The sequence below is a fragment of the Pipistrellus kuhlii genome, unplaced genomic scaffold, assembly GCF_014108245.1.
Source record: "Pipistrellus kuhlii isolate mPipKuh1 unplaced genomic scaffold, mPipKuh1.p scaffold_m20_p_90, whole genome shotgun sequence".
NCBI classification, from domain to species: domain Eukaryota; kingdom Metazoa; phylum Chordata; class Mammalia; order Chiroptera; family Vespertilionidae; genus Pipistrellus; species Pipistrellus kuhlii.
In genome coordinates this window covers 489,768-513,521 of record NW_023425596.1, presented here as the reverse complement: position 1 = coordinate 513,521, position 23,754 = coordinate 489,768, and the positions used below count along the sequence as shown (strand labels likewise).

At 42.5% G+C, this 23,754-nt stretch overlaps 1 protein-coding gene across 6 annotated transcripts in view; it reads right to left on the bottom strand.

Moving 5' to 3' along the window:
* The window catches only part of LOC118713948 (zinc finger protein 235), a 49,056-nt gene that overhangs the window by 10,095 nt on the left and 15,207 nt on the right, over positions 1-23,754 (bottom strand). For 4 of the 6 annotated variants that reach the window (XR_006740942.1, XR_006740944.1, XR_006740941.1 and 1 more), the window contains 3 exons: positions 21,607-21,702; positions 10,687-13,271; positions 9,749-10,480 (listed from right to left, as the gene is read on the bottom strand). The exons of 1 other annotated variant lie outside the window; for it this stretch is intronic. The gene's annotated coding sequence lies outside the window, so the exon portion shown is untranslated. Of the gene's footprint in view, positions 1-9,748; positions 10,481-10,686; positions 13,272-21,606; positions 21,703-22,158; positions 22,164-23,754 lie in introns of those variants that run through there. One more of the 6 variants, XR_006740943.1, reaches the window with a different exon arrangement.

Below are 23,754 nucleotides of genomic sequence, written 5' to 3'. Positions count from 1 at the left end.
TCTCTGGTCAAGGCACATACAAGAATCAATCAATGAAAAACAAAAACAAACAAACAAAAAGAATCAATCAATGAGTGCATAAAGAAGTGGAACAGCAAGCTGTTATGTCTCTCTCTCTCTCTCTCAAATCAATTATAAATAAATAAATAAAGCCTCTGGAACAGCCACTGTTAAATCATGGCATGCACACGTCTTACAATCAGACTGACAGTGCCAGATACTGTAGGAAACTGAGTTAATTCAGATCCCACAGTATGTAATGGTGCCATCTCCTTCTCTCCCAGGGCAGTGCCATCAGGAGGCAGCTGATCGATGTTTCTAACTCTCTATCCCTCTCCCTTCCTCCCTGTAAAATATCAACAAAATATATTAAATAAATAAATAAATAAAATGCGAACAAGACTATCTATATCCTCACACAGCTTTTCCACAGAATAAAGGCCTGGCAAGTCCCTGGTGGTGCTAGACCAAGGATGTACTTCTTTAAAATATGCTAACATGTCAATGAAAAAAACAACAACAGATACTTAACCATAATGCACACATGGTTTAACTCAGAATTAAAGTTTGTGCTTTGAGAGGTCTGGAAAAAGGAAATCACTTTGACACTGCAAAGTGTGTTATCGCAGATGCGACAGGAGACAGGCTCATTTAAGGTAAAGATTGTCTTTTGGAGATTCTAGCGTAGGACATGACTACCTGCCATAAACTGCTTTTAGTTAAAAGGCCTTAATTTTAGCCGGGACTGGTTTGGCTCAATGGATAGAGCGTCGGCTTGGGGACTGAAAGGTCCCGGGTTCGATTCCGGTCAAGGGCATGTACCTTGGTTGCGGGCACATCCCCAGTGGGGGGTATGCAAGAGGCAGCTGATCGATGACTCTCTCTCATTGATGTTTCTAACTCTCTATCTCTCTCCCTTCCTCTCTGTACAAAATCAATGAAATATATTTTAAAATAATAATAATAATAATAATAATAAAAAAATAAAGTAGAAACAAACCATACTTTAAAAAAAAAAAGGCCTTAATTTTAGGGAGACCATCCTTTGTGGTTCCTTTCAGTCTCTGGATTTTTAAGGCTGCCATGCAGTCCTCCCCTGAGCTTGTCAGGTTTAGTACGTAGCCTCTTTTAGTCTGCACCTAATATTTCCCCTCTATTTTTGTGGTTTATAAACTTTACCATTTTAAAGTTGTTTGCAATGACAGTTTTCCAACATAAAACCTTTCTTCCCAAACAGAAGGTCTGAGAATTCATTTTTTTTTCTCTCCTTAAAGTAGTAGGGACTGTTTTCTGATACATGGTGCCTCACATTTTGTGGGGAAAAATGTCTAGAGTATGGCTTGATGCAACCAAGTCCAGGAACACTGAACTCAGAGAAAAGAATTTTAGTTGTTTTCAAACAAGAAGAGCTACAAAGTTTCAATTATAGAAGATAAATAAATCCCAACAAAAATGGCGACAGCCACGGACCTGGAGAGAGCAGGAGGCTAGAGTTGCCCCCCAGCAATGGAGGAAGCCAAGCTTCTGCAGCCCTAGCCTGCCTTGGCCTCCACTCAAGGCTACAGAATTTCAATTATAGAAGAAAAATAAATCCCCCCCAAAAAATGGCTGCAGTCACGAAGTGTGCAGGAGGCTTGGCTCTGCTCAAGATTACAAAGTTTCAAATGTAGAAGATAAATAAATCCCAGATACCAGGGCATTCGCTTGGTTCACCAGGGGGCGTGGATGGCCTACAAACCACCACAGACCCCTCGCCCAGGCTGCCCCACGCCCCAAAGGAACTCCACTCTGATCCAGGACATCCTTCAGGGCAAACCAGCTGGTCCCCACCCATGCACCAGGCCTCTATCCTATCTAATAAAAGAGTAATATGTAGATTGACCATTACTCCAACACACAAGATCAAGATAGCTGCCCCTATGTTATCAAAGATTCTGCCCCCAAGTGGACACAAGATGGCAGTTGGGAGAGACCAGGTCTGCAAGGGAGGACAGTTAGGGGTGACCAGACCTGCAGGGGAGGTCAGCTAGGGGCAAACAGGCTGTCAGGGGAGCAGTTAGGCATCAATCAGGTTGGCAGGGGAGTCGTTAGGGGGTGATCAGGCTAGCAGGCAGAAGGGATTAGGGGCAATCAGGAAGGAAGGCAGGCAGGCGAGCAGTTGGGAGCCAGCAGTTCTAGATTGTGAGAGGGATATCCAACTGTCCATTTAGCCCTGATCCTAAACGGGCAGTCAGACATCCCTCGAGGGGTCCCAGATTGGAGAGGGTACAGGCTGGGCTAGGGGACACACATACCCCCATACATGAATTTCGTTCACCGGGCCTCTAGTTTGGAAATAAGCAAAAAGCAAGAGCCTGGCATAAAACAACTTGTCAAGTGCCTTTGGTTCCCTTTTAAGCTTCCCAGGCAGAAATATGTATCAGACCTTGTGAAATGAGATGCCATTTTAAGAAACAGAAAGGCAGCCAAAACCGGTGTGGCTCAGTGGATAGAGCGTCGCCTGCAGACTGAAGGGTCCCAGGTTCGATTCCAGTCGGGGGCGTGTGCCTTAGTTGTGGGCACATCCCCAGTGGGGGGGTGGGGGATGCAGGAGGCAGCTGATCGATGACTCTCTCACTGATGTTTCTAACTATCTCTCTCCCTTCCTCTCTGTAAAAAAATCAATAAAATATATTAATAAAATGAAAGAAAGAAAGAAAGAAAGAAAGAAAGAAAGAAAGAAAGAAAGAAAGAGAGAAAAAGAAAGGCAGACACAACTCACCTGGAACTTGATCATTTTTCTCCTCTTCCTTTTGAGGAAAGGCAGAATTCTGGGAAGGCAAAACCGGGAAGGGAAGACATGAGAGAGGTGCTAGGGATGCTGGCAGGCCACAGGGCACCTCACAGGAGCACAAAGCGGTGCCCCTTCTCAAGGCACAGGCGGTGACCCGGAAGCTTAATGGGAAAAGGGGCGGGACTCCAGCTTCCCGGGGCCCCAGCCAGCTGCCACTGTCCATCAACATTACCTACTCAAAACAGTCCCACCCCAAGTGCGAATTGTCGCTTCCAAAGTGTCCCTGTACCTGGGTATCAGAGGAAATGCAAGGCAGGCAGACAGGCAGCATCACTTAATGAGGCCCAAACGCCTGGGTTCAAATTCTGACATGTCTGCGTATCACTTTCTACTCATCAGCAGTGTCAATCTTGAGCAAGTCATTTGTCTCTCTGTAAGTGGGGATGATAATAACGCCAGTATTCCCTATTCCTTGCAGCTAAAGACAAGTAGTTCAGGATTAAAAAAACTGTCCTTGAGAATGTGATTTTTTTTTTTATTTTTTTTTAAAGGGAGAGAGTGTGACTTTCCAGAAAATAATTCTTTTAAGAAACCCAGAATTCAGAGATGATTGTTCTGCCGAAACCGGTTTGGCTCAGTGGATAGAGCGTCGGCCTGTGGACCGAAAGGTCCCAGGTTCGATTCCGGTCAAGGGCATGTGCCTTGGTTGTGGGCACATTCCCAGTAAGGGGTGTGCAGGAGGCAGCTGGTCGATGTTTCTCTCTCATTGATGTTTCTAGCTCTCTATCCCTTTCTCTTCCTCTCTGTAAAAAAATCAATAAAATATATTAAGAGAGAGAGAGAGAGATATGATTGTTCTGTCCCATGAGTTATCACTACCCTTGGAAAAAAATCTAATTCTGACTGGTTGTCTCACAGGTAATTCCTTCTGTTAGTAACGACAGTTAAATTGCCACGGATTTTCTCCTCCTAACAGGTATAATTACTTGCAAATGTTAAGAAGCTGGAAGAGTCTAGACAGAGTTGCTTCTCCCATATGCAAGAAGGTAAATAAAGGCTAATAAAAACCCAAGCCTAATGAATCCTGTTGCATTTAAATCAACCACTGGGGCTTATTACACAACCCGGCACACTTAAGGTCCCGACGCACGTGTGGTGGGTGAGGCATTCTGCAAAGCCGAGGCCACCACTGCTTCCTTGCAATCCAGATGCATGTTGTTAACACTATTTTTCTCTCCAACTGCACCACTGTCTCCACAGAGGACCTGCTCCAGGCCGGCTGAGGCTCACTCTCCTTCCTAAACCCGAGCCTAGAAAGGGTCCATGTGCAGAGACAACAGCCCCATCCAGGCATCCTCAGTGCGCGCCGCTCCCTCCCGGGCTCACAGCATCTCCCGGAGAGCAGGGCGCCTTTCTGAGTTTTACAATCCAATGTACGGTTAGCGGCCAACAGTTTACCACGCACGACGCACTATTTTTAAGCTTCTTACAGACAAGCTCACTTAATCCCCACAGGTCTCAACTGTTTCCTTGCAATGCGGATGCATGTTGTTAACACTATTTCTCTCCCATCGCACCACTGTCTCCACAGAGGACCTGCTCCAGGACCGGCTGAAGCTCACTCTCCTTCCTACACAAGAGCCTAGAAAGGGTCCGTCGGGTTACCTTTGGGAAGAAGTAACCTTTTTTTTTGCCGTTAGGAAACTGAGGCAAGGAGAGGTCAAGGAACTGGCCCAATTTTTCACCGAGAGGAGGAGGCAGGCAGAGCCGGCTGGGCGGGCCCTGCAGGGAGGACCTGGGGGAGCAGACAGCGGGAGACCCTCAAACTCCAATGACCACGCACGCCCGCCCCCGACTCGGGAGGCGCAGCTGAGCGGATGCTCCCCGCCGCCGCCTCCACGCCCGCCCTCCGCCGCTGGCCGCGGCCTCCCTTCCTCGGGAGGGAAGACCGAGTCCCCGCTCTCCCCGCGCCAAGGCAAAGAAGCTTCCGAGACAGCGCCCGGACGCGGAGTTAACTCACCTAACTGCCAGAATCCCTGCCCCAACCGCGCCTTCCGAGAGCGGAAGTGCCTCGGGCTGCACACCGCTCCCGAACTACACTTCCCAGAAGCCCCGAGAGGAAGCGCCTCGTTTCCACGCGCCCCCGAACTACGTTTCCCACAATGCAGCTCGCAGGACCGCTCTTCCCACCGGTTGGCTCGTTTTGAATAGAGAGGATTCCTATTGAGTCCCCTATCTGGCGCTTAACTGTTAGGTTCCTTTTTGCTTTATTCATTTCTTAAAGCTTATGAAAAAGATAATTGAGGATTTTAAGAAATGCGGCCACATAAAGGGAAAAAAGCGAAGATTTGGTAATGACAGCTGTGTAGGAGCGTAGCTAAGCATGTAGGAAGGCTCAATCTTCAGAGTCCAAACTGTGCAAGCCCGGAGTGGAGTGGAAGGAGGGAGGGGGAGTTTAGAATAGTGTTTAATTCCTTTACCTCCTCTAATCCAAAGGCAGCTAATATTTCTTGACATGTTTTGCTGAATGAAATTCTTCATGCAGATATGCTAAAAATTTACAAAATGGCAATACAAACATTGATTAGGCTGAAATAGAGAAAAATCTTGAATTAAAAAAAATATATTAGTTATGTCAAGCAAAAGCACCTCCATTGCAGATAATTTTAAGAAAATATTGTGATGTGTGCATATATAATATCCTGAATTGTTTTCTAATTTGGGTTCGGCTTCAGACATTTCATTACATACTTTTGATATCCTCCTATATAATAAAAGGATAATATGCAAATAGACTGAATGGCAGAACAACCAAACAACCAATTTAAGTGTAATATGCTAATGATATGCTAAAGTTGTTCATTATTACGTGCACTGACCACCAGGGGGCAGATGCTCTGACTGGTAGGTTGCTGCTAGGGTTTGGCTGATCAGGACTGAGAGAGATGGGCAGGACACACCTTGGAGCCCTCCTGCAGACCCTCCCTGGCCGGATAGTGCACCAGTGAGGTCCCTCAGCCTGGCCTGTGCCCTCTCACAATCGGTGACCCCTTGGGGAATGTCAGAGAGCTGGTTTCAGCCCAATTCCCCAGGCCACTTTGCTTGGAAAGGCACCAGATGCAGGGCGCAGGGCTGGCGAGTGCTGCTACAGCAGCAGCGCTAGTCTCTCCCAATTGGGACTGATTGGGTGTGAGCCTGTGGCAGGCACAGTGGGGCCAGGATGAGCGGGAGCGGCAGGTAGGAACTGCAGGCAGCATTGGACTGCAGGCTTCAGCCCATCCCCTACAGGCCACCTAGAGGGATCCCACCCTTGCGTGAATTCATGCACCGGGCCTCTAGTCTATATATATGGCTAATATGCAAAGTGGGAGACCGGGAGTTTGATTGCTCGTTATGACATGTGCTGACCACCAGGGGTCGTCGAAGAACAAAAGGAAGCATCCTTTGTGATAACATTTTCTTTTTTTAACACTTCCCATTCGATTAATTTCCACTGAAATCCCCCATCTGTTCATGAATATTGTTCACCCTTTTCACATCAACATTTATCACATCAGCCAGGCACATAACATTCTCTGACCTTTCAAAAATATGGTTCTTTCTAAAGTGTGTTTTATTGATTAATGTCTCTTAGCAGATGGTTGTTCGTTCCTTATCTTGTAATTTTTTTATTGAATGCCAGATGACATCTATCAAAAAGCAGAGAGTGAAGTAAATAGTATATTTCCCTGGAAATAGGCACACCTGTTGTGCTAGGATGTTAGGGGGAGGTGTTGAATAAACCCGGTCAGGAATAAGATTGGAATTGGATTCTGCTGTTGGAATAGTTACCTTCAGCCCAACACCTCATGTTATTTTTCTAATGTTACCTGGTGCTTAGCATGGTGACTGAAGTGTTGGAAAGTTTCTCTCAATGTTTCTGCTGCTCTCTCAGTTCTTGGCTGTCCCTATGCACTTGTGCCACAAAATTCTCTGCCCATATTCTTGCTGTTTCCCCAGTGTAACCTGTTGTTTGTCATTGGGAGCAAAATAGCCTATTTAAGGGGGTCAGGTATATTCCTTATTGTCCTGTTTTAGCCTCTGTCTTGAATGGCTACTAGAGGCCAGGAATCTTATGCATTTTGGGGGAGCTAGGACTACATAACACTAAAAATGATGCAGAAGCTTTCTCCCTTTGGCTGTGAGCAAAATAGCGGGTGATACTATCATCTGTGACCAATCTGAAGGTTTACAGAAAAGAACAGAGCTGAGAAAATTAAAGTAATAGAAAGCCCTGATGCCTGACCCAGAACAAGACTTAACCAACCTGTATCTTTTTCACAAGTATATGAACTGAGATTGTTGGTTTAAACAACTCTGAGTTACATTTTCTGTACCCCAACTGATAAAAAATACCACGCGCTCTCATGATATTCTCTTGGAAATTACAACAGTAAAGAAGAGAATTAGAAGCCCTAGGTTTCTGATTCTGTGCAATTTGAACTTAGCACCTTAGAAACTATGTTAAGCCAGGGCCTTGGTCACCCCATTCATCCAACATGGCTTAATCTGAGAGGAAAAACTGTGATGCACCAATTTATAATGCTAGTGAATTGCACCAGGATGATCTAGCCCACACAGGCTTTGAGACCTAAAAACTTTTCACAGTAAGATGAAGTTGCTGACACCTAATTTATCTGTATCAAAAATCTAGAGAATTTATTTTGGTCATAATGGTATCTAAGAAACAGAGAAATCACAGTATAAGATACTACCTTGATAAAATTGGTCAATGTTGCCAATTTTTGAATCAAGCACAAAAAATAAAAGACTAAGGCAAAATTTTGTTTGCCAGAGAAAACCACTATATACCTGATAGTGAGTAATCTTTCACACATTATCTATTAAGCATGTATTTGAACATATATGTGTACAGACTTAAATGAACTGGTTATTATGATCCACATTTTCACTAAATAATATGCATTATTCTTTCCCATCATTTTAGTCTCTTAAATACTATCTGGAACTCCATATTAATAGAGAAAGGAAATTTATCCAAACTCTTATGTATTTCCAGTTTAAAAAAATTACCCTCACTGTACACATCCATTCTATCCTATATAATAGATAATATGCAAATTGACCATAACTCCAACACACAAGATTGCTACCCCCATGTGGTCCAAGATGGCCACCCTAAGGTGGCCAGCAGGGAAGGGCAATTGTGGGTGAGCAGGCCAGCAGGGGAGGGAGGTTGGGAGGGACAAGACCTGTTGGGGAAGGCAATTGGGGATGACCAGGCTGGCAAGGGAGGGAAGTTAGGGGTGACTGGCCCGGTAGGGGAGGGCAGTTAGTAGCAGCCAGGCCTGCAGGGGAGAGCAGTTTGGGGCAACCAGGCTGGCAGAGGAGTGGTTAGGAGGTGATCAGGCTGGCAGGCAGAAGCGGTTAGGGACAGTCAGGCAGGCAAGCAGTTGGGAACCAGCACTCTTGGATTGTGAGAGAGATGTCCGACTGCAGTCAGACATTCCACAAGGAGTCCCAGATTGGAGAGGGGGCAGGCTGGTCTGGACACCCCTCCATCATGCATGAATTTTATGCACCAGTCCTCTAGTATTACCATAAATTCTTTATGATTTCCAGATGGGAATGCATATTTGACTTTTTTTTTTTTTACATTTTTAAAATTTTTAAATTGATTTTAGAGATCGAGGAAGGGAAATATCCATTTGTTATTTCAGTTATTTATGCCTTCATTGGTTGCTTTTTAAAAAATTCTCACCCAATGATTTTTCCCATTGATTTTTAAAGAAAGTGGGAGGGAAGGCGGGGAGGAAAAAGGGTGAGCCAATTAATTAGGAGTCATTTATTGTGCTTGGCCCAGAGGGAGGTGTCTCTTTCCAAATCTCTGAGCCCCGACAGAGAGGAAGTGTCTCATATTTATGCTTTTTGAGCCTCTTTGTTTGCAGATTTCACAAAGACCTCTGTGTAGATTATTGTTTCAGACAGTTGTAATCTTGAGTACATAATGAGTTTGTACTTGGCATAATTATTATCTGTATGAGTCTGTCTATTACATTGGATGGCTAGCTTGCAAGGTCAGACAGTTAAGTTTATCTTTTTCTATTATTTGAACTAAAAACAAAGTCATTTTACAGAATAACAGACTATCTTAAAGTGACAGTTTATTTATTTTTAATTTTTTAAAAATATATTTTATTGATTTTTTTACAGAGAGGAAGAGAGAGGGATAGAGAGAGAATCATCAATCAGCTGCCTCTTGCACACCCCCCATGGGGGATGTACCCGCAACCAAGGTACATGCCCTTGACCGGAATCGAACCTGGGACCTTTCAGTCTGCATGCAGGCTGACGCTCTATCCACTGAGCCAAACCGGATTCGGCTTAAAGTGACAGTTCATAATGACAGAGTTTACAAGACTAGGGACTATCTAACAACAGCAGAGATTTCAACAGCAGGGTTTTTTTTTTATACATGATGGTGGTTACTATGCTTCAAAACCTGCAACTAAGGTACATGCCTTGTCTGGGAATCAAACCCAGGACATCATAGGGCACAGAATGACATTCTAACCCACTGAGCCATACTGGCCAGACAGCTGGCTTTCTTGTATTTGTCCTGAAAGGAGATTGAGCCCATAACCTTGGCTTATTGGGGACAACACTCTATGAACTGGCCAGAGTGCATATTCGATTTATATTGTGACTAACTCTTCTCTAACAAGTTTATATTTTTCATTCCCACCAACAACATACAATATTCTTAAAGAGACCACCAAGTAAAAGGCAATCATATCCTCATAATTAATGTGATTAAGTTTCTAAAAGTCAGTATTTTTCCTTTCTTTGTGTGAGTGGGAGAAGTATGGGGATGGCAAATTTGACAAAATTAAAGTCCTCCAAACTCATTACAGATCCTGCCTAAGGAGGTGAAATTGAGTAAAGGCTTTGATGGAAAAATGGAGATTAAAAACATTGTAATTTTGACATTTATTAAGAAAGTATTTTTCATTAGTAACAATTTCTGACACTATCCAAATATTACAGTAAAATTCTGCCTTAACACCCAGGCAGGAGTAAAAATTCAATTATGTAAAATGGAGTGTTCCATTTTTGCAAAGTTAACCAGAAACATAATCAGTTTGCACTGTCAATTAAAGTGCACATATGTACATACTGGCACGCGCACACACACACACAACAGAGCTAAAATTTAAACTGATAGTATATAAAAGTGAGAGATGGTAAGAAATTTAGCTCATCCCTACTTAGCATATAGGACAGAAATAAATCCTAACAGGGTTACAAATTCATGTCATTTCAGATTGAAATACTACTTGATGTTCCATGTTTCAATACTTGATTATATTAAGGTTACTTGCAGTCTTCCAAATACATGTCTTTTTTGGGGGGTAGGGGGAGGGGATGAGCTTTAAAAAAATTTCAACACACACTTTGTCATTTAGCAAAAAGTACTGAGCACCTACATTGAGTTAGGCAGTGAATGCAGCTCCTCCCATTAAGCTTACGTTCTAGTGGATATGGACTTAAGCTCGCTCATCATTGTACTTTTGTTAAATTCCCGACCGTACTTTATAAGCCCTAGTGCAACTAGTCATGTGCAATGACTGATGCTATACATCCCTTATGAAACCTCTCTCATTAGATATCTGCTGTGTGGTCTCCTATTGTGAGGTTGGGTTAAAAAGTGGTCGACAAACTCATTAGTCAACAGAGCCAAATATCAACAGTACGATTGAAATTTCTTTTGAGAGCCAAATTTTTTAAACTTAAACTTCTTCTAATGCCACTTCTTCAAATAGGCTGTGGTATTTTGTGGAAGAGCCATACTCAAGGGGCCAAAGAGCCACATGTGGCTCACGAGCTGCAGTTTGCCGACCATGTGGTTAAAACATCACATTTTCATTAAAGATAATCTTCTCTTACTCTAAGAACTCTGATAAATGGGAAAATTCAGCTTCCATTTGAGGACTTCAAAACAAAATACCATTTTATAGGATCTCATTTGTGTACGGGTTATCTGATGGATAATGCTTACCATACGCCTCACTTTTATAAAATGTATCACTATGGACTCTTTGATGAATTAGGAGACCCGAGCTCCAACGAAAACCCTTACCACATGCATCACATTTGTATGGTTTCTCTCCTGTGTGGACTCTCTGGTGAGCCTGAAGATTTGATCTCTGACTGAAGCCCTTTCCACACACCTCACATTTGTATGGCTTTTCCCCAGTGTGGACTCTGTGATGGGCTTGAAGACTTGAAAATCCACTGAAACCCTTGCCACACTGTTCACATTTGTAGGCCCGCCCGTCTATGTGGATCCTCTGATGTGCCTGAAGACGTGAGCGCTCACTGAAGCGCTTCGTACAAACCTCACATTTGTATGGTTTCCCTTCCGTGTGAACCCTCCGATGTGCTTCAAGGCGTGAACTCTGACTAAAGCCCTTCCCGCACACGTCACATTTATATGGCTTCACTCTAGTGTGGACCCTCTGATGACCCTGAAGATATGCTCTCTGACTGAAGCCCTTCCCACACACCTCACATATGTATGGTCTCTCTCCAGTGTGGACACTCTGGTGGCTTTGAAGATATGACCTCTGACTGAAGCTCTTCCCACACTCATCACATTGGTATGGCTTCTCTCCTGTGTGAACTCTCTGATGGGCCAGAAGAGTTGAGGCCTTACTGAAGCCCTTATCACATTCCCCACATTTATAGGGTTTCTCCCCTGTGTGAACCCTCTGATGAATTTGAAGGTTAAAGCTCCAACTGAATCCCTTCCCACACTCCTCACATTTGTAAGGTTTCTCTCCCGTGTGGACTCTCTGATGGCCTTGGAGGTGTGAACTCCGACTGAAGCCCTTCCCACACTCCTCACACTTATATGGTTTTTCACCAGTGTGAACTCTCTGGTGGCCCTGAAGGTATGCATTGCGACTGAAGCCCCTCCCACATTCTTCACATTTGTATGGCTTTTCTCCAGTGTGGACTCTCTGATGGGCTTGAAGGTATGAACTGCGACTGAATCCCTTATCACACTCCTCACATTTATAAGGTTTCTCTCCTGTGTGGACTCTCTGATGGACATTAAAAACTGATCTATGACTGAAGTCTTTACCACAAGCACTGCATTTGTATGGCTTCTCTCCAGTGTGTATTCTCTGGTGACCTTTAAGTTTTAAATTCAAGTTGAAGCCATTTCCATACTCCTTACATGGTTTCTCTCCAATGTGAGTTTTCTGATGGCCTTGAAGATACAAATTTTGGCCGGCGCTGTTACCACATGAATAATGTTTATATGGCTGTTCCCTAGGACAGACTATCTGAAGGTTCTGAAAATGAGAGGGCAGACTGAAGCCATCAGCACACTCGTCTGAATTACAGGGAATCTCTTCCATGTGAATTCTAGGCTGAATACTAAGATCTGAGCTACAAATGAAACCTCCCTCATACTCTAAATCGGTGCATAGTTTCTCTTCAATGTGGGTTTTCTGACGGACTTGCAGATGAGAACTATTATTAAGGACATTCCCATTTTCCTTATGTTCATGGGGTTCCTGCCCAGTGCTAACCCTAAAAATACCATTGAGGTCTAAGCTGTGCCTGAAGGCTTTCTTATAATTATAGGATATCTTTCCTGTGTGAGTAAGTCCATACATGTTAAGAGAGGGGCTCTGATTCAAGATCTCACCACATTCACATATACATGACTTTTCTTCTGTATGTTCTTTCTGATGGGACTGCAGATGTGAAGTCTCAAAAATGCAATCATCTTTTCTATGAACACATTGATGAGTATGAGGAACTGAATTATAATGACGGCTCTTTCCACATGGACTGTATGCATGGGATTCCCCTTCTAAGTCTAACTGTTGATGAACCTCAGAGCTGAAGTCATCCCTGATGACTTTTCTGCAATCATTATAGGGGCAGAGCTTTTGCCTTGTTTGAATTAAATCTTGATTATGCAGTGACATCTTCATAATGTCTTCTCCACAGTCATGGCAGTTGTGGTTTTTTTCTGTTCTGTGTACTCTCAGGTCGTCATTGTGATGTGAGATCCAACTGACACCATCACACTCACAGAAACTATTTTTCATGGAAACTTGTTGACATCTACACTGATAACTATGTGGCTCTGCCAGATACATTTTCCTCCAGGAATGCTGGGATCTCCAAGATGGAAACTCTTGATTTTCTGTGTAATTGGAACCATCCTCTCCAGGAGTCAATATATAGTTTCCATCTTCAGAAATCTGCATTGGTTTTCCTGCCCAAACCCGGCAGGGGGAATCACCTTGTTTTTGCAACTTAGAAGTATTCCTTTGAAAAGTTTTCATGGAATCTTGACACCTGGTTAACCCACTTGTACCCTGTTGCCAGGTCTGCCAGGAGGAAAGCTCTTTGGGAGAAAGATAGCTTAATTCCACTTCTTGAAAACTTTTCATGTTATGTTGGTTCTTGATTCCTATAAGGATAAAGAGAATTTAGAAATGTACATAGTGGATGCTTTTATTCATATTTCAAGGTTATAACATGAAACTTCAATGAACTGGAGGAATATTCATGTGAACACCTCTAAGAATACTTAAAAAAAAAAAAAAAAAAAAGTGGCTCTTCTGCCTAGCGGTGGGGTTCAGAGGTTGAGCATTGACCTATGAACCAGGAAGTCATGGTTCGATTCCTGGTCAGGACACATGCCCGAGTTGTGGGCTCAATCCCCAGTAGATGGCATGCAGGAGGCAGCTGATCAATGTTCGTCTCTCATTGTTAATGATTTTTTTCTCTCCCTCTCCTTTCCTCTCTGAAATAAATAAAAATATACTTTTTGCCCTAGCTGGTTTGGCTCAGTGGATAGAGTGTCAGCCTGAGAACTGAAGGGTCCCAGGTTCGATTCTGATCAAGGGTGTATGCCTAGGTTTCAGGTTCGATACCCAGTAGGGGATGTGCAGGAGGCAGCTAATCAATGATCTTTTCTCATCATTGATGTTTCTCTCTCTTATCTCTCCCTTCCTCTCTGAAATCAATACAATTATAAAACATACAAACACACACACACACACACTCTCTAGGGGCCCAGTGCACGAATTTGTGCACCTTGAAAGGAACTGTGGGCCATGAGGCTGCGGTAGGCACAGGGTCAGATCTCAGCCCATCTTCTGGCCCTCCTGCCATGGCCCCCTGGTCCCCTGTCTGCAGGCAGCCCCACTCCCGCCACTGCCGCTTTCATGTGCTGATGGCACCAGCCTATTTGCACCTGCTGAAGACACGGAGCAATTGGGCCAGCGTCAGAAGTGAGTGGAAGTGGGGCCAGCATCAGAAGTGAGTGGGAGTGGGGCCGGCATCGTCAACAGGTGCAAGTGGCAACTGCTGCCCCAATCACCCCTCAGGAGCAGGGGGAGATGGAAAAGCCCTCAGAGGTGATCAGAGCCAGCAGCCACCGCTCACACCCACTGATGGTGACGCGTGATTGGGAATGGCGCTGGGCACTGGGCACCAGCATCAGGTGTGAGCAGTGGTTCTGGTGCTGGCAGTGGGTGCAAACAGGGCCGGGGCCAGCAGCAGGTGCAAATACTGGGACTGCGGCAAGTGGGAGCAAAGAATTTGCAGTAACCGTCAAAGGCTCACCCTGCTGACAGCGACTGGCACCCTGCCTTAGTCTGGTGCCCCTGCTCACCTACTCTACCATCCCACTGCAGCCGACGCCCACCATGTTCCACACACAGCCCTTGGTATTCAGCGCGCGTCATAGCAACTGGTGTTTATTTTGCTGTTCAGTCTATTTGCATATTAGCCTTTTATTATACAGGATATATATAATATTTTAAAGAAAATGGCTCTTTTTTGGCTATATCACGAATCATATAATTGGGGATACATGTTTCAAAGTCAGGACTTTGCAACACAGCTAGCTATTGAACGTGGTGGCCCTATTCAAAGGTTTAGTAAACCATATACATTATCATGGATTGCCTGGAGAGGCCAAGAAAAAAAATAGAAGGGGATAGTCTCAAATTAGAATATTTTTCAAGTGGACAAATCTTTTTTGTCCTGATAATAACTTATCTCTAGCACATGCATGATAATGTTTGAGTTTGTTAAATTCTATGCAAATGATGGCAAATATAGATCTTTCATCAATGTTTGAAGCATCATGTGGACTATCATAAGGTATTTACATCATGAGAATAATAAGTTCTTCTAAGTCACTGTAAGCCTTTATCAGCTTTAACTCCTTTCAAAGGATGTCTCACAATTACCAAGGGCCATGGTGCAGATCAGAATGTGAAACAGAATTTCAAAGACTTCAGAAAAAATGGAGGCCGAGGGAGATAAGCAGAGGCAAATTTCATGGCACCTGTAGGTGTCCTTTAAAGCAACTTATCAAACAAACAAAACTCAGTGAACACTGGTTTGGGCTTGCATCATTTTATTGTAAAGTTACTTTAATGTTTAGGGATTCTTAAACTAGAGGCCCAATGCACAAAATTTGTGCAAGGGGCTTGACCCTCACAGCGCCCTGGCTTCATCCAGAAGGTAGTTTGGCTGCACAGTCTAATTAGCATTTTATACTTTTATTATTATAGCTATTTTAAATCTTCACTTGAGGATAAATTTTTTATTTTTGAGAGAGAGATTAATGTGAGAAACATCAATCAGTTGCCTTCTGTACCTGCCCCAACCAGAGATGTAACCTTCATATTAGGTATGTGCCATGACTTGTAACCGAACCTGCAACCCTTATTGGTGTACCAGATGACATTCTAATTGAGCCACCTGGCCAGGAGAATTTTTTTCCTTTCTAAAATAACGTTTAGGCCGAAACCGGTTTGGCTCAGTGGTAGAGCGTCGGTCTGCGGACTGAAAGGTCCCAGGTTCGATTCCGGTCAAAGGCATGTACATTGGTTGCGGGCACATCTCCAGTAGGGGGTGTGCAAGAGGCAGTTGGTCGATGTTTCTCTCTCATCGACGTTTCTAGCTCTCTATCCCTCTTTCCTCCTCTCTGTAAAAAATCAATAAAATATATTTAAAAAAATAAATAAATAAAATAACGTTTAGCCAGCCAGTGTGGTTCATGGTTGAACATGACCCATGAACTAGGTCATGGTTCAATTCCTGGTCAGGACACATGTCCAGCTTTTGAGCTAGATTCCCAGTAGGGGGTGTGCAGGAGGCAGCCAATCAATTATTCTCACAGTGATTTTTCTATCTCTCTCTTCCTCTCCCTTAGTCTCTCTCTCTCTCTCTCTGTAAAAAACAAAAAACAAACAAACAAAAAACCCAAAAAATATTTAAAATAACCTTTATGTTGCTATGTATTTTCTCACACAAAATCTTACCTGTAGTCTGTCCTTATCTTTGAATTAATAACAAGGACAGCCAATACCGGTTTGGCTCAGTGAATAGAGCGTCGGCCTGCGGACTGAAAGGTCCCAGATTCGATTCCGGTCAAGGACATGTACCTTGGTTGCAGGCACATCCCCAGTAGGAGGTGTGCAAAAGGCAGCTGATCGATGATTCTCTCTCATCGATGTTTCTAACTCTCTTCCATCGATGTTTCTAACTCTCTCTCCCTCTCATTTCCTCTCTGTAAAAAAATCAATAAAAAATATTTAATTAATTAATTAAATAAATAAAAGTACTTGAACTTTGGGTGGAAATAAAAATGTTGATTAGAGTAAAAAACATTAAATATAATAATAATAATGAGGACAAAGGAAAAGGCCACACTGATGAGTGTGACATTCTACTTGGAAACTACCCTGCATTGATCCCAGGGTAACACTTACGGCACATTTTTAAGATTTCAATCCTTAAAAAAATTCTTAGTGATCTTTCTGGCTTCTCAAAAGTAAATCTTCAGTTATTACATTAATATTTTATCACCTGAAAGTGAAATGAAGCATACCGTACTATAGGAGGCATGTCCGATAAATAGCTTATATGTTAAAAGTTTGGGTCCACATGAAAACATGCTCAAAGTCACTAATTATCGGAAAGATGCAAATCAAAACAATAATGCGTTACCATCTCACACCTGTCAGAATGGCAACATCAATAAATCAACAAACGACAAGTGTTGGCGAGGTTGCCGAGAAAAAGGAACCCTTGTGCACTGCTGGTGGGAATGTAGACTGGTGCAACCACTGTGGAGAACAGTGTGGAGTTTCCTCAAAAAACTGAAAATGGAACTCCCATTTGACCCAGTAATCCCACTCCTAGGAATATATCCCAAGAAGCCAGAAACACCAATCAGAAAGGATATATACACCCCTAGGCTCATAGTGGCACAATTTACAATAGCTAGGATTTGGAAACAGCCTAGGTGCCCATCAGCAGATGATTGGATCCAAAAACTATGGTACATCTACACAATGGAATATTATGCTGCCATAAAGAAGAAATTCTCATCATTTGCAGCAACCTGGATGGAATTGGAGAACATCATGCTGAGTGAAACAAGCCAGTCATGAAAGAGAAACACCACATGACCTCACTTATTTATGGATAATAAAGAACATTATAAACGGATGAACCAAAAGATAGATATAGAGACAGGAAAGCAACAGGCAGACTGTCAAATTACAGTGGGGAGGGTAGGGAGATCTAGGGGAGATAAGAGATCAACCGAAGGACTTATATACATGCATATAAGTACAACCAATGGACACAAAACTCTGGGGAGGGGAGGCATGTATGGGAGGGGGAGGTCAATGGTATATGTACAAAGATAATAATTTAATTTTAAAAAATTTAAAAAAAAGTTTGGGCCTTTAGCTAGAGTTAATCGTAATACTTATAGTTTTGTTTTGGTGTCATCAAAAACATTCAATATTCATCCAAAAAGATCCAGTTTAATATGTCGTGTCTTTTGGAGCTGTCATGGTGGCTTCAGGACCTGAAAGCAGCTTGTTGGTGAAAGCCCAATTTCTTACAAATTTCAACAGGAATTTGTACAAAACTTATAAGAATCTCTCAAATACACAAAAAAGACTTAAGTATTTTTCTGATTAGTGTTTTTAATGTTAAAGGCATAGAGAGGAAAAATGTGATTTCATTTAGATTTAGCTTCTCATGGAAAATATCACACATTTAACATTAACTTTAAATAAATCAACTTTTTTTTCAGTGCTCACTTTGGCAGCACATATAAATAAATCAACTATTTTTGATGGAGAAAATATACACTGCAAAAGAGCACTGAAAGACATCACTTGAAGGAGAATTTACATCTCCTTAGTAATCCTTTAGAGTTTGAGAAAGTCAGTCCTATCAGTGCTGTATTAATTCATTTAATAATGAAGATGTCATACCTGATGTACTGGTTAATAATGCGGATTTTGTAATCAAAGAAAACACAGTAATTTCAAGAGAAACCTCAAAAATGCTTTATTCAAAGTAATCTCAGGATGGAAATGTGTAGCTAGCAATGGACATCAAGCATACCAAAAAATATATTTTTTGCTGATCTGACCAAAAACAGGTACAATTTTGATCATTCACACCAAACAGCTATTGTTGTGTTGGCAGTTGTCATTTTTTTATTTGACAATTTAAGGAAAAGGAGGTCAGTGCTCCTGACTAAGTAGATAGGTATTGCTTGTTTTAAAAATTCTTGTGACACACCGGTTAAAAATGGTTGTTTTAAACAGTTTTAGATAGTAAGAGAAATTAAGGCATTTTCTCAACAGAAGATACAGTAACAATAATATTTTCATTATACACTAATACTTAAACTGCTGTGTGGGCTACACTCTTAACCACAACTGAGGCTTACCTTGCTTTAACAGAACATATTTACCTTATTGGACCTTTTGTCTGTTTCTACTTCTTTTTCTCACAACTCAATTAATTCTAAGTTTGTTTTAGAAGGTTATTAATTATCCATTTAATTTCTTTAACAGATATAGGCCTATTCATATTGTTGTTGTTTTTATTGTGTAAGTTTTGGCAAATTGTCTTTCAAGGAATTAGTCCATTTCACCTAGGTTATTATTTGTGCTCAGGGAATTTGTTTATAAGTATTATTTTATTTTTATTTATCTTAAAAATCTACATTTTTATTATTTTTTAAATCTTTATCCAATGATATATTTCTATTGATTTTTTTATTTTTTTTAATATTTCTTTATTGATTTCAGAGAGGAAAGGAGGAGAGAGAGAGAGAAAAATCAGTGCTGTGAGAGAATCATTGGTCAGCCGCCTCCTGCATGCCCCCCACTGGGGATCAAGCCTGCAACCCAGGCCTGTGCCCTTGGCTGGAATTGAACCCGGGACCCCTCAGTTTGCAGGCTGACACTCTATCCACTGAGCCAAGCCGGCCAGGGCTGTATTGATTTTTAGAGAGTGGGAGAGAGGGAAAGACAGAGAGAAATATTGATGTAAGAGAAACATATCGAGCCGAAACCAGTTTGGCTCAGTGGATAGAGCGTCGGCTTGGGGACTGAAGGGACCCAGGTTCGATTCCGGTCAAGGGCATGTACCTTGGTTGTGGGCACATCCCCAGTGGGGGGTGTGCAAGAGGCAGCTGATCGATGACTCTCTCTCATTGATGTTTCTAACCCTCTATCTCTCTCTCTTCCTCTCTGTACAAAATCAATAAAATATATTTAGAAAAAAAAAAAAAAAGAGAAACATATCGATTGGTTGCCTCTTGCACAAACCCTGACCAAGGCCCGGGCGGAGAAGCCTGGAACCAAGGCATATGCCCTTGACCAGAATGGAGCCCGGGACCCTTTGCTGTAGCCACTGAGCCTAACTGGCGAGGACCCTAGTATTCTTTTAATATCCTTTTGAAGCTCATGGGTTCTTAGGTCATGTCTCCTCCTTCATTTCTAATATTCATAGTTTGTGTCCTCTTTCTTTTTAATTAGCCTGGCTAAATTTGCATATCAATTTTATGCATCTTTTTTCCAAGAACCAGTTTTTGGCTTCACTGGTTTTCTCTACTGAGTTCCTATTTCCAATTCTATTGCTTCGTGCCCCAGTTATCATCCTTTTCAGCTGCTTACTCTGGATTCAATTTGCTCTTCTTTTTCTAGTTTCCTAAGGCGGATGCTTAGATGTTTGAATACTTCCTTCTTTTTTAATGCATGGAATCAATTTTCTTCTAAGACTGCTTTTGCTGCATGCCAAAATTTTTATGTTGTTTTCATTTTGTCCAAAATATTTTTTTAATTTCTCGAGATTTTTTTGTTTTACCCATGTGTTATTAAGAAAAGTGTTTAATTTCTATGTATATGGGAATTTTCCAGTAATTTTATTTACTAATATCCACTTAATTCCATTGTGGTCTGAGAGCTTTTATTATTTTTATTCTTTCAAATTTGTTAAAGTATGTTTTATGGTCCATATTTCATGTGAGCTTGAGAAGAAGTTCTACTTTTCATATTTTTAAAAATATATTTTTATTGATTTCAGAGAGAAAGGGGAAGGGAGAGATAAAAACACCAATGTTGAGAGAATCATTGATCAGCTGACTCCTGCACACCCCCTACTGGGGATCAAGCCCACAACCCAGGCATGTGCCCTTGACTGAAGTGAAACCGGGGACCCTCAGTCCACAGGCCAACGCTCTATCTGCTGAGCCAAACTGGCTGCAGCAAGAGTTTTATTTTTCCAATTATCCACATTAACAATGGCTCCAACATCCAACTCCATGCCACAAAGCTATCGTTTTAGAATTAGTTTTAACTCAGTCCACAGGGGAAAATCTATAATGTTATGAAAACAAAAACAAGGTTATGTGGAGCAGGAGCAGATAAACGCAGCTATTTCTCTTTTTCACGGCAGGGAATGACATTCAACTTGGGACAGAAAAGGAGATCAGAGTAGAAGAAACAATACCAGGATGTTTGTGCTCACATAAATGTCAAACTTGAAAGGTCTACTTCCAAATGTTAGTTAAATGCAGAGACTATAGAGTAGGGGTGTCGAACTCAATCAGAGAAGGGGCCAAAATCTAAAATCCAGCCTAAATCGCAGGCCGAATGGTTTACTGAACAGTCATAAACTGTCATTGTGATGGAAACGCAGCGGAGTGCAGTGATGACAGCGCGGTGCGGGCCATATTGCAAGGCCTGGCGGGACGGATTTGGCCCGAGGGCCTTGTGTTTGACACATGTGCTATAAAGGGATTGGAAAGTGGGAGGGGCAGCAGAACAGAATGGGAAGATGAAGAGCTGGGATGTGAATAAGGAAGTTATCCCCAATGCAGAACTGTCTCACGTGCCATTGTTGCATGGGAAGCTCAGTTACAATGTTAGCATCGATCATGTTCAATACTTATTCTAGTTGATTAGTGATTCTTACTCTTTTAGGAATAATGGCTACCCATCTATGAATATTCAAGGACACCTAAACAGAATTAGGACTAGCATTCGTCAGATGACAAAATAGCATTCTGGAGTGACCTTTGATTACACTGATTTATTCTATACCTCCTAGCTAGCTATCTCAGGGAGGACTGGTGACAGTGAAGACAATGCGTCTATGAACCAATTCATTCCCTGAAGGCAGAGAGAAAACCAAGACAAGGAACCTGAAGCAGAGCATATATGATAGGTCTGAGGGGCAGCAGTGGGACAGTGCAGCTGGGACAGAATGAATACAAACAAGTGACAGTGGGAAGACAGGAAAGCGAGAAGGTGCGAGGGCACGGGAATCTGAAGGCCTGACGGCCACGGACGTACTTTAGACCCTACCCCGTGGGAAGTGGAAAGCCTTCAGGGGTGAGGGACGTGATACGCTGACGTATCGGAGGAGGGGCTTTGGCTGCTGGGTTATTGCTGGGCAGTTCTCACCTGAACACCCATCTCTCTGGGTTTCTGTCTCCGCCAGCAAACGCTTTTCTTCTCTCTCCAGCTGGAATATAAGGTCTGGTTTGAAGAGCTGAGTCCCTATAAAAAGGCAAGGAGAGAAAAGTTTTTAAATTTTGAAATCCAATTTATCATTTTTTAAAAATAAATCTTTATTGTTCAGATTACTACATTGTTTCTCCTTTCCCCCCTCCCCCCATAACTCCCCTCCACCTGGCCCCCACCCTACTCTTACTTCACCCACCCCTCCCCCGCTGTCCTCATCCATAGGTGTATGATTTTTGTCCATACTCCTCACACAGACACCCCTTCCCTGAGAATTATCAATCCCCTCCCTTTCTATGCCCCTGATTCTATTATATTCACCAGTTTATTCTGTTCCTGATTTTTCACTTGACTTTTAATATATATATTTTATTGATTTTGTAAAGAAAGGAAGGGAGAGAGATAGAGAGTTAGAAACATTGATGAGAGAGAGTCATCGATCAGCTGCCTCTTGCACAACCCCTACTGGGGATGTGCCCGCAACCAAGGTACATGCCCTTGACCGGAATCGAACTCGGGAACCTTCGGTCCCCAAGCCGATGCTCTATCCATTGAGCCAAACCGGTGTCGGCTCACTTGACTTTTAGATTCACTTGTTGATAGATATGTATTTGTTGTTCATAATTTTTACCTTTTTTCTTCTTTTTCCTCTTTTTAAAGAACACCTTTTAGCATTTCACTAATACTGGTTTGGTGGTGATGTACTCCTTTAGCTTTTTCTGATCTGTGAAGCTCTTTATCTGCCCTTCAATTCTGAATAACTTTGCTGAGTAATCTTGGTTATAGGTTCTTGCTATTCAGCACTTCAAATATTTCTTGTCATTCCCACCTGGCCTGCACAGTTTCTGTTGAGAAATCAGCTGATAATCGTATGGGTGCTCCCTTGTAGGTAATTAACTGTTCTTCTCTTGCTGCTTGTAAGATTCTCTTTGTCTTTTGCTCTTGGCATTTTAATTATGATGTGTCTTGGTGTGGTCCTCTTTGGATTCTTTTTCTTTGGAGTTCTGTGCACTTTCTGGACTTGTAAGTCTATTTCTTTCACCAGGTGACATTATTTCTTCAGATAGGTTTTCAGTGTCTTGCTCTCTCTCTTCTTCTGGCACCCCCATAATTCTGATGTTGGTTTGCTTGAAGTTGTTCCAGAGGCTTCTTACACTATCTTCAACTTTCTGGATTCTCTTCTCTTCTTGCTTCTCTTGCCCATGTTTCCAAGTCCCCACACCCCCGGGCTTCAGCGCATTAAACAATGATTGCTGTGAGCACCTCTGCTAAAAAGTCACCCTCACTTTTGGGCCTGATGGTCGCCAGACCAGCTTCTCCCCGTAGGCATCTGGGTCCCCTGCGTGACCCCAGACACTGGATTTCAAAGGAATCGGGAGCTTGTTCCCCTTCGGGTTGAAAAAGAGCTGGGTGCCCAGTCGCCCACCACCAGCCCGATTCGCGTGCCTCCATACCTAGGCTTTTCAGCTTTTCAGCGCTTGTGCTCCTTTCTCTGTCAGCCAGCTTTCCCGTGGTTCTGGGTGATAGACGTTTTGTCTTTTAGTTGTAGTTTTGAAATTGTCGTGCAAGGAGGCAGGTTAGTTGTTTACCTACGTCGCCATCTTGGTTTTCTCCTCATTTTCTTTTCTGAATCATGCTTTTGGTGTCCCATCTAAGAACTCTTGAAGGTCATGAAGGTTTTTTTCCTGTTTCCTTCTAGAACAGCGGTTCTCAACCTGTGGGTTGCGACCCCTTTGGGGGTTGAACAACCCTTTCACAGGGGTCGCCTAAGATGATCTGAAAACACAGATATTTGCATTACGATTCATAGCAGTAGCAAAATTACAGTTATGAAGTAGCAACGGAAATAATTTTATCATTGGGGGTCACCACAACATGAGGAACTGTATTAAAGGGTTGCAGCATTAGGAAGGTTAAGAACCACTGCTTTATAAGTTTCATAGTTTTAGATTTACAGTAGATCTCTTATCTATTTTGAGTTAACTTTTTTTTTTGGTGAGGTGGAAAATATGCAAATAGATGCATATAGCTGTCCAAGGTTTCTGTTCCACCTGCTGAAAGACTGCACCTCTCTCCTGAATTGCCTGG